The following is an 11,760-nucleotide window of genomic DNA, read 5'->3' on the forward strand; positions in this document are numbered from 1 at the left end:
CTTTCTAAGGGTTTGTATATCTGCTTCATGTCTACAGGCAGTTTTTTTCAGCTTGGGAGCTTTTTCAAGTCACTGGTAAGAACATTCACGATCATCCTAATAATGTAAATTCAACTTGATCAACTCATTGTGAGTGTTTTATTTCAACCAAAGTCTAATAGTGTCCTACTCCTATCCCTAATCACTGGTTGGCTGGCTAGTTGCTGATGAAGCACTGTCAACTTTTTTGTATTCAGGGCTCTGTGGCATTCAAGAGCCGTTCAACATGCTGCACTGACCTTGCTGTTGACCCTCAGCCATTAAGGATTGCAGAGCCTGCCATATAAACAGTAAATACACATACGCACTAGCCCTCAACAGGCCCTTACCCTGGTATTGGTGCAGAGGTGAGATGGGTGATTTTCTTCATACGCAAGACAAGAGAGAATGAACAGCAGTGCAGCAGTGTGTCAGTGTTCCCAGGCATATGATGAGGAACAGGTGTTCTCAAATGACTGCCTGCTGGAGCTTTCATTATCGATATCAACTCAAGATCTCTCATAAGCTGCACATTCAGCATATCATTAACCGGGATCAATTATGGGCCGAAGCCCAATGCGTCGAGCCTGCCAAGCGTCACCGTTTGTTTTGCTTGTGCTATTCTGCTTTAGATGCCAAGAGCGGCCTGATGTTTACAGAATACATCAATGAAAAACCCTTTTGATTAAACGTTTGTTTATGAAATAACTAGCCCTCTATTATTTTCAATCAAAGCTCAAAATTAAAATGCACGGCATAGCTCTATGTGAGAACAATGCACTGTTGTTTTGCCAGGAATCCTGCTGGGTCTGACAGGATGCAGAAAAAATATTCTCAACCGACTACACAGTCAGACCAGTTTGAGATGATTACCACATTTTAATCATGAGTTGGAATTAGTTATCTTGCCCTTCGGATGTAACCAATAGCACAGAGGAAAAAGGCCTGGTGGCAACGGGTCTTTTAAAATTGATAATGGCATTGTTCTCTCTCACAGTACAGAGGAAGAGCATCAGCAGCATCCTGTGGAGGTCTACTGCCACTGCACTTGGGCACTTCATAGGATGAGTCAAACCACTGAATTTGGAGTTGTGAAAGAATTCCAAAGAATTCCTGCATATAGGCTTTATAGAGTATATAGGTCGTACTGTCTTTGGGCAACATATTCAACCCCAAATGGCTCCGGCAGGCATGTCTATGGTATTGAAGTGTATGTAAACCGCTTCGGATAAAAGCATCAACTAAATACCATGTAATGTCATGATTTTATAATGTGTGTATTTATTTCAAGTACTATAATAATTGTCTATCACACAGTAAACAGCCTTAAAGCATGGCATATAAACATTGGGCTTTGTTTGAAAAGAAAAATCTAAATAATTCAAATTATCTACTGGGAGCTTGTTTATTGTCATGATGGGTATTTGAAATGTAGTAGTAGGAAATACTTCCATCATGGAAAAAACTGTGAAAAAGCTTGCTTACTGATATAACTACTCACTAATAAGGGCCTGATAAAACCCCTGGTATTACTGTAAAAGTATTCCATTGCATACTGTAAATGCTATTGCCATTCACTTTTCCACTAGCAGAATTTGAAACATTATTTTATCATAGAATCAAAATGTTGTCCAACCCTATTTGAAACCTTTGTCATAATCGATAATACCCTATTTATAATTATCACTAAAGACACAATACCGAATCACATTCAAAAGATTATTTCACAGCACAGCGATAAAATATATACCTTTCCAAATTAATTCATATATTTAAGGATGAATCAAGCTTTATGTGACAGTTTTACTGTGTCAGAAAGCTTTATATACAATTTGTTTGATAAACATTGGACTTACTTTAAACGTTGTTAAATCTTTAACGTGTCAGTAGAGAATCTATAATCCCAGATGCTGCAAAATTCACATTTAAGTGGTTATAATGTCACTATAATTAAAAGGTTTTATTGGTCCAAATATAATTGTTTCCTGTGTGCCTTCTGGTGTGGTTGGAAAGACCCAACACGGAAACGGCCCACTGCAAACTCTCGTCTAACAATTACTTGGACAGGAAGTGTGTACAGCCGCTGGTTGACGTCCTGAGCTGGGAGTGTGTGGCACAATCAAAATCATGCTATGTGTTAATGTGTGAAAAATCAACAAACTAAGTCCAATAAAGACGAGCGGTTTCAACCATTTCTCTTATCCACCTGTGCAAGGGACAACACTCAGTAATTCATGGGCAACCCTGCTAATTATGTGACTATAGTCTACTTACTTCTGTATTATGAAACCATCAGCCTTGGGATTCTAAATGGGTTCAGTTCAAAGAGTTCCTCTACCACTCATACTTATAAAATAGTGAGTAAGTACTGGCAGGCCCAACTACTACTTAGTGAATACGAGCTCTTCAAAGACCCGAGGGATGTGGTTTCTGGCCTATAAAAAGACCAAAGCCATTCGGGGACTTTCAAGGTTTGCTATGGGACAATGCCTCTAGTTCACCAACAGAGAGTGCTGTGGCATAACTTTACGTTTCCCTAGTGGCTCTCCTCTGCTTACGATTAAGAATAATCCTTCTCTCAAGGTTCAGGAACTTCATTGTCCATTCAATCCAAATTCCTGGTAACTAACATAACACGGAACATGTGCAGTGAAAAACGATATGTTAAAAACTTAACAGCTTGCAGAGGGGGCCCAGGGCCTGTGGTTCAGGTCAAATTATGAGTTTAAAGCAAAATGCTGAAGCTCTTTTGCTCCCCAGGCTGACTCTACTGACACAAAAATGTGTTTTTTTGACATTATTCACACCTGGAGAGTTGCACCGACCTTGTGGGCGAGACAGCGGAGGCTTTAATATGTCTCATTCCTCGCTCTGTTTCTGTGTGTAACCAAACACTTCTACTACTTCTATTGTCTTATCTGAGATTGAGGGGAAGGAAAAAAACTGGCAGGTGTTCTTCCCCTCGGGTTACAGACTTCAGAAATGAGTAAAATAGAGGGTGGGAGTTGGAATGAAAGGGAACACACATGCATGCATGTATACAGCAACACACACACACACACACACACACACACACACACACATGCACAAGCATATACTTTGACACACATGTCTGAGTGTGTTGCAAGATCACACGGCCAGTGCTGTTACATGCAGTGTAAACATGTCTGAGGGTGTGTATTAAATACTCATTACAGAGGACTGGGTAAGCTCTGGGAGAGACTGGGAGAGAAAACAAACAAACCCCACAGGGTGGCTAAGAGGGGTGGTGAGGGGCCGAGGGAGGCCTCTCCCAGTGTAATTCAAGTTCAATAACTGACCCTTAACCTCACTCTAACTCAGGTTACACAGTTCTGGTGAGACAGATTATAGGCGTAGTTACCTCACAGCTGTAGATACTATACACCTCTACAGAAGCTTCACACACACACACTTTACATGCGGTACCAAAAACAAAAAAAGGTCAGTTGGTAATGTCAACAATCAACTAAGTATTCTTGAATATCAAATGGCAACATGGATGACAGGTTCCCGATGCGTGCACCTTTTGGTATGATGTAAAGAAACTGAGGACCACACAGAGCCCTTTCACAGCCAGGAAGTAGAAGACATCATTCACCTGCAGAGCTGCAGCTGGGCCAGTTTCACTCTGTCAGAAAGATCTCATTACCTGCATGTCAAAATGATCAGAGAAGCAAAACACAGCCACTTCGAACCAATGACAGATACTAGTGATTGTTCAGTTAACACCTATGTAGATACAGAGTATCCAGATGACACATCAGCGTTTCACTCAAATGCAAAGATTTGAGTAAACGATCCCTTGGTGACCAGAATAAAGAGTTTGGCTCAAAACATTAAAAGTTAAAAGCAATGGAGTGGTGCAGGAATGAGTCCTAAACCCGGAAAAAGTTAGCACCTCCAGGATCCCTTGTTGAAGTAAAACATTTTTGAATTCTTTTTTGGTTAGATGCCTGAAATAAGTCTGATTTTCATGTTTTCGTTCTACATCATTAAACACATCAGTAAATACCCCATTTGTGAATGTCTGAAACTTTTTCATGTCTTAAAAAAGGCAGTTGCTAACACGTGACTAAATAAGGCAACTAAACGTCTTCGCGCCGAATATGAGTCTGCCTTTTCCTTAGCAGTGCGACTGTGATTTAGTTTTTTTTACAGCATTTTGTGAGCTTTTTATTTCTGGCGATAGCAATTACACTTCAACTATTATAAAAGTGTGAATCGTATCCTGCTGAACAAAACTTTTAAGTATCATTAATGTGTGTTTGTCACATCTTATTTTCTGCAATATCCCCCAAAAATATTATATAATAATCAAATGTTTTAGACTTTTTGTCGATGGAGCACTTGCGTTGCTTACTTCCGGTTCGGCCTACAAAATGACGTCATAAGTGCACCACTCTATGGAGAGGAAATAGGAATTGCAAGTTGTCACACAATTTTGAGACGTTATTAAATTCCAGGTTTTCAAACAAAAACCCTTTTTTTCTATGTTTAAATTCATATTTACTTAGATATATCCATCCGCACACATGAATCCAGATTTTTTTTGCAACTTCCAGATGAGGCCAGTGGAAGGGTTGCAGATGCCACGGTTGTAGCCGCAACCTAAAAATGGTTCACATCCCATGCTGTGTAAGCATAACCACGGTCACATGTTTGAGAGAGAGACTGAAGTAGTGGGGGGAAAAGAAAGAGAGCTGTATCTACTGGAATCTACTTTTTCCATTGCAGTTCTGAACAATAACAACACATGAGAAACAAGTTAAAAATGTCTGGACGAAATCAATTGCCATTGAACAATTCCCTCCTGGTTGGGAATAGCTTTAAGTAGGAGAACACAAGAGACATCTGTGCCTCAAGGCATCTTTTGCTCCTATTGTGTGTGCAACAGTAGATGGGGCTACAGGTCTGTAACACTACAACAGGGGGGAAAAGCTATAAAACCCAATCTTTCTTGTCTTTTTTCAGTCTTTTTTTCTCCTTTCACTAATCCCTGTGGACTCAATATTTATGGATTGGTAAAACCAACATGGAACAGGGAGTTGACCAACATATCAAGTGTCAAGGTCCTGTCAGAAAGGCCCTACATTTGCATCATTACAGCTCATCCTCTGGGGAGATGGCTGGGATCATTCAAACCATCCAAACACAGCTGGGAGAGAGAAGTGGACTCTCTTGAGGAGAGAAATAAATGAAGAGAAACATGTCTCTTCAGCCACTTATTGTTTTCAGAGTCATAGCATGGCATTCCCCCTGATCATCTTTAAGATACACAAAGTCCAATTATCATTTCAAAACTGACATCTCTGACAAAGCAAAAGGCATCATTGTGTCAAAATGACAACCAGGATTTATCAGAGCCCTCCCACTGTGACTTTACCATTAAGTGCGTTTGTTATGAGTAGATCTGCCAATCATCAATGCACAAAGGTTCTATTGTCCGTGGCCCGCTATGGCACAGTTCCAGGGAGGGCGTAAAACTCTTGTCTGCTCTGATAGCGATCTGTAGCTAAAGCCCTTCTCCCAATCCCTACACAGACCAACTACCTGGTGCTGACTAAGCCTAGACCGCACTAAGATGCTGATCTAAGGTCAGTTGTGTGCCCCACAAATGGTTTTAAATGGAGGATTAAGAGGAGGTAAGCTGGTCATAGGTCTGTGCCTAAGGCCAGGTGTGGAGTTAGGGATCAGGCTTTGTGCTGTAGTAGAGCTTTTTGCCTTCAAGTGGGTCTAAATCCTTTCAAGAAAGAAAATGTTGATGTTTACATCCTAGCTGTGACCCCTTCTTGGCCTCTCCGCTCGAGCATTCCTGCCATAGCTGTGACATCTAGCTAAGCTTTAGGACACCAGGGGGATAGTGAAAACAACGCTTAATCACAGCCACAGGGCACCTCCATGATAACAAAGCAACCCCTTAACCCCTCTGTGTTTGTGTGTGTTCCTTAATGCATGTATGCGTATGTGTTTGGTCGTCACAGTGCTCGGATTTCTTGGTCCAAAGGTGCCCTTCCTTCTTAACACTGGGATTCAGGGGCCACAGCACATTTATTCTCAATGAGTCACTTATTTCATTTTCTCAGAATCAGTGTTGGGCTTGGGCAGGAGTCCCGTTAATCACAGGTAATTCCACACAGATCTGGCATATTTACTGTACACCTGGAGGGAGATTCCCAACACATGTTTATCCCATAGGCCCTAAATACAGCTGTCAAAAAACAGAATGCCACAAAGGTCATGCAATGGCCAGGACCACCAACCCCAACAGGTCATGACACTTTTAACATGGTATACAAAGTTAAACTGATGTACTTCCTCATTCGGATGTGCTTTTGCTATATCATTTTGCTATTTTTTTGACAGAAAAAAGTAATTCTACACTGGGAATATGTTAAACACAAGACTTACTTTAATTATAGCATTTTAATGAATAAGTATATTGCTTTCCTTTGTGTGTTATAAAGCAGTATAGTAAATGTTGTTTTGCTGGTGGATGGCTGTGGGTGCAAGGCAGGGCTCTGGCTGTGGACTGCTGAGCTTGAAGGCGATAGGTCAACACAGGTCAACCCAGTCCAGCTAAACAAACACGCGCTATCAAAGAGGACATTTCCTGTCCAATCTGAACGTTTTCTCTTCACAGTTAGTGTACATTCGCCAGATTATCCCAAGGGGACGAGACAACGGGCGTGACTGTTAGTAAAAAAAGGAACTGTGTTGATTGGTCACCCTGATGCATATGCCGTCAAAAAATGTAACCATTCAATCCAAATGTTGTCATTTTGTATGAGAATAATTTCACATAAGATTTTATTGCCCTCAAGAACATTTTGGATTTGCTTTGTCATACTGTACATAAAACTAGACTTTTTTATTTCACGCTAACTTAGACCTAGATAAAGGACTGCATGCAGGCTGTATCACACAGCAATTAACCACCAGTGAGGGTTTGGCTCTACAGCCTTGCAACGTTTCAAATTGCTTCCCAGCCATAATTCTTCCATGCTCTTTGACTCAATTACTTGTCACCTCTTCAGACAAAGGACACACTATGGAGGGCTATTTCGTATGCAGACATACAAATACTTATACGCATGCACTAACACCCCACACACAAAAACGCAAAGACTTACACACCCGAGGAACGATACAATAGTTGTTATGGTTGCTAGGCGCTGTTGTAATTTATGGTGGGATAGGGTTGCTTTAGCGCCGCATCAGTGTCTTCCAGCCAGGTGATGAGCGTTCGCTAACAGTAGTTTAGTTATTTTCCTTTTAATAGAAGGGTTATTTGACAATACACTGAGAAAACAGACTTCAGCACTTGCAGAACGTTTGGAATATATATATATATATATATATATATAAAAATGGTATTAGTAACTTAGTAGGTGGTGTTATTGTATTGAGGCTAGCACAAAATGTCTGGAACTATTGAGATTGTCAATGGAATTTAATATACATTTTAAGGAGAAACCTGCCAAACAACTAGTATTGTACTTGCCAACAATATCACATATTTTGTGAGACTGTCAAAACGTTCATCTTAGTGTGCAGATTTTTCTTTTAAATTACATAAACATTTGTACAGTCTAGAAAACTTATTTTTATAATAAAATGTGTCTTTTGTGTGCTTTCATTCGCTCCACAGACCATGTGTCTGTCAGAAATTTGGAATGAGTACAGTGCTGTTTCATCAAAATTATTTTCGGGATTACGCTGCAATTTTATGATGAACAATCCCCTTTTCTCTCTAGATAAAAATCCAACATGTCTTCCTGAGTTCATGTGTGTGTGTTTGTGTTGCTATGTCTCTGGGGTTGCTTACAAACCTTATTTAAAGTATAGGAGCATGTGCGTGTGACAGTGTGTGTCCATGTTGTATTAATGTGTGCATGTGTGTATCACTGAATGTACCTCCCCCGCCATACTGCAGAGATTTTTCATCACATGAAAGCCAACAGGGGGTGGTATGCATGCAGGGCGAGTCGCTTCCATCTGCCCTGTCCACTTAAATTAGTGGGGCCTCGCATCCAGCAGCATCTGGTTCCAATATGGAGCCAGGCGGAAGGGTGGGTGCCTCACTGTGCGGCGGAAAATACAGCCTACTGTACCTTTAAATAGCCCTCAGGAGGCTCGGGACGGATGCTGGCCCTATCGCCCTATCCCAAGATTCTTTGTATCTGGCCTAACACTTCTTCCCTTTGAAAGAGGACAAATGTACAATTAGGCAGGAATGCCTGCAATGCTGTTTTCCAAGCGTGTGTTCGCAGAGCTGGCCTGAGCAAATGGCGGATCGACTGGTGAGAGGTTATGCGTCGTCAACCTCCCTCACTGTTCCGTGGTGAGATGCACCGTCTGACCCGGGCCAGGCTGGGTTTCTCCGGTTCTCCTCGTCCGTGTTTGGGTTAGCCTCTTGTTGTTCTGGTTCTGCTGCAGTTCGCCAAGCCAGGTCTCTGTCAGCACTCCTCTATGCTGGCACAAGTCTCTTAAGATCCCTCCTCCTCCTCCTCCTCCTCTTCTTTCCCTGGACGAGAGGCACTTCAGAGCTTACCCATAATTCAAAGGTTTCCATCTCAACCATAATTCACACTGCGCTCTACCCTAACTAAAGGGGCTGTCTGTAACTACGGTGATTGCATGTTTGTCAAACTAATTGTCAGTGGAGCAGACTCAGGAGGTGGAAGAAGTAAGGCCAGAAATATGATGATGGTACGCTTACACACAGGACTGTGCACAATAGTTTCATCCTATACTCATATATCTGAAAGATGAACTTAAAAGAATGACATAGACACAACTGTCCTGTAAATATATGCAAACACTACAAAGTGTTCAGTGTAACAAAGTTAACGTCCACAGTGTTTTAGAGGTAACACACTGAGTTCATTATGTTGAGGGTGTATCTATGGCTTGACATGGCTTTTATGCTCACATGCCACCGTGTTTCACAACTGTACTGTTGGAAAATTACATTTATGTGATTAAGGCTGGATATTATGGGATACAATTAACTTGACAAACTAGTTTTACAACCCTTTTAAATGTAAAGTACCACTGTAAACAACCAAATAAAGACTAACATGAAACAGAACACACTAAGCAAATATTCAGCTCTGATGAGGTTGTGTGTGGAAAGCTCCTTTTGCTTGAAAACATGCAACGGATTAAGAAAAAGTCATAAAAAAGTAAGTGGTGCATGGGTGCAGAAGATTCATTTAAAAAACGAAACTGAAAAAAGCTTAAGAAAAAATATTGGAGAAAATATATATTATAGTACACTGAACAAAAATATAAATGCAACACTTTTGTTTTTGCTCCCATTTTTCATGAGATGAACTCAAAGATCTAAAACATTTTCTATATACACAAAATAACCATTTCTCTCAAATATTGTTCACAAATCTGAAAAAATCCGTGATAGTGAGCACTTCTCCTTTGCCGAGATAATCCATCCCACCTCACAGGTGTGGCATATCAAGATGCTGATTAGACAGCATGATTATTGCACAGGTGTGCCTTAGGCTGGCCACAATAAAAGGCCACTCTGAAATGTTCAGTTTTATCACACAGCACAATGCCACAGATGTCGCAAGTTTTGAGGGAGCGTGCAATTGGCATGCTGACAGCAGGAATGTCCACCAGAGCTGTTGCCCGTGAATTGAATGTTCATTTCTCTACCATAAGCCGTCTCCAAAGGCGTTTCAGAGAATTTGGCAGTACATCCAACCGGCCTCACAACCGCAGACCACGTGTAACCACACCAGCCCAGGACCTCCACATCCAGCATGTTCACCTCCAAGATCGTCTGAGACCAGCCACTCGGACAGCTGCTGCAACAATCGGTTTGCATAACCAAAGAATTTCTGCACAAACTGTCAGAAACCGTCTCAGGGAAGCTCATCTGCATGCTCGTCGTCCTCATCGGGGTCTCGACCTGTCTCCGGTTCGTCGTCGTAACCGACTTGAGTGGGCAAATGCTCACATTCGATGGCGTCTGGCACGTTGGAGAGGTGTTCTCTTCACGGATGAATCCCGGTTTTCACTGTTCAGGGCAGATGGCAGACAGCGTGTGTGGCGTCGTGTGGGTGAGCGGTTTTCTGATGTCAATGTTGTGAATCGAGTGGCCCATGGTGGTGGGGGGGTTATGGTATGGGCAGGCGTATGTTATGGACGACGAACACAGGTGCATTTTATTGATGGCATTGTGAATGCACAGAGATACCGTGACGAGATCCTGAGGCCCATTGTTGTGCCATTCATCCACGACCATCACCTCATGTTGCAGCATGATAATGCACGGCCCCATGTTGCAAGGATCTGTACACAATTCCTGGAGGCTGAAAACATCCCAGTTCTTGCATGGCCAGCATACTCACCGGACATGTCACCCATTGAGCATGTTTGGGATGCTCTGGATCGGCGTATACGACAGCGTGTTCCAGTTCCTGCCAATATCCAGCAACTTCGCACAGCCATTGAAGAGGAGTGGACCAACATTCCACAGGCCACAATCAACAACCTGATCAACTCTATGCGAAGGAGATGTGTTGCACTGCGTGAGGTAAATGGTGGTCACACCAGATACTGACTGGTTTTCGGACCCCCCAAGACCCCCCCAATAAAGCAAAACTGCACGTTTCAGAGTGGCCTTTTATTGTGGCCAGCCTAAGGCACACCTGTGCAATAATCATGCTGTCTAATCAGCATCTTGATATGCCACACCTGTGATGTGGGATGGATTATCTCGGCAAAGGAGAAGTGCTCACTCTCACCGATTTTTTCAGATTTGTGAACAATGTTTGAGAGAAATGGTTATTTTGTGTATATAGAAAATGTTTTAGATCTTTGAGTTCATCTCATGAAAAATGGGAGCAAAAACAAAAGTGTTTATATTTTTGTTCAGTGTAGTTATAGTTAAATAAATATATACTTTACTAAATATATACTACATATTCCTCCTTCAAAGTGACTCTGAAAGTACCGTATGATCAACAAAATGATAATATTATGTCATCCCATGTATCTATCCTACAATGTACTTCGACGGAAAATATATTAACAGCACAAATCTCATATCCTGTTCAAAGTGCATTTTAAAATGATCAAGCTTGCAAAGCAAATATGACATAACAACTAGCATACTATCTAGCATAATATCAGAGTATCACGATCATAGTGAAAGACTAAAAGAGCACATGGTTAATAAAATAGAAGCACATCTTCTATAGAGAAAGCCACAAATTGTTTAAGAGGCCCTCTGGATTTCCTGAGCACAGGGACTGTGTGTTTGCATTAGCCATGAGGGAGGAGAACATGGAGTGAGAAACACAGTGCGATCAGATAAGGCTGATGACAAGGCAGAGAGAATCGATGACAAACTTTTGACAGCTTTGGCCCATGTCTTCAGACCTAGCCCGCCTGCTGAAATATGGATTGCAGCGGGCCTCCAACACACTCACACACCATGTCAGACACTGGTGCAATGTGTGAGTGATTAGCCACGGAAACCACAGAAAAGCACTACGGTGCCCAAGAAAATTCGGAGTTGTCTGGATTTTAGTTTTATAATGTGCTAAAAAATGTCAAATATCTTCATGTATCTCAATGAAGTATTCAATCGCACTACTTTTGTTTTTACAATATCTTTGCCCTTTGACCTTACGTGTTAGGAGTGCACACATACGCAGACCAACAATCAAAGGGCATGTCCAAAAAAGCAGA

This window comes from Gymnodraco acuticeps, unplaced genomic scaffold, assembly GCF_902827175.1.
Source record: "Gymnodraco acuticeps unplaced genomic scaffold, fGymAcu1.1, whole genome shotgun sequence".
Lineage (NCBI taxonomy): Eukaryota > Metazoa > Chordata > Actinopteri > Perciformes > Bathydraconidae > Gymnodraco > Gymnodraco acuticeps.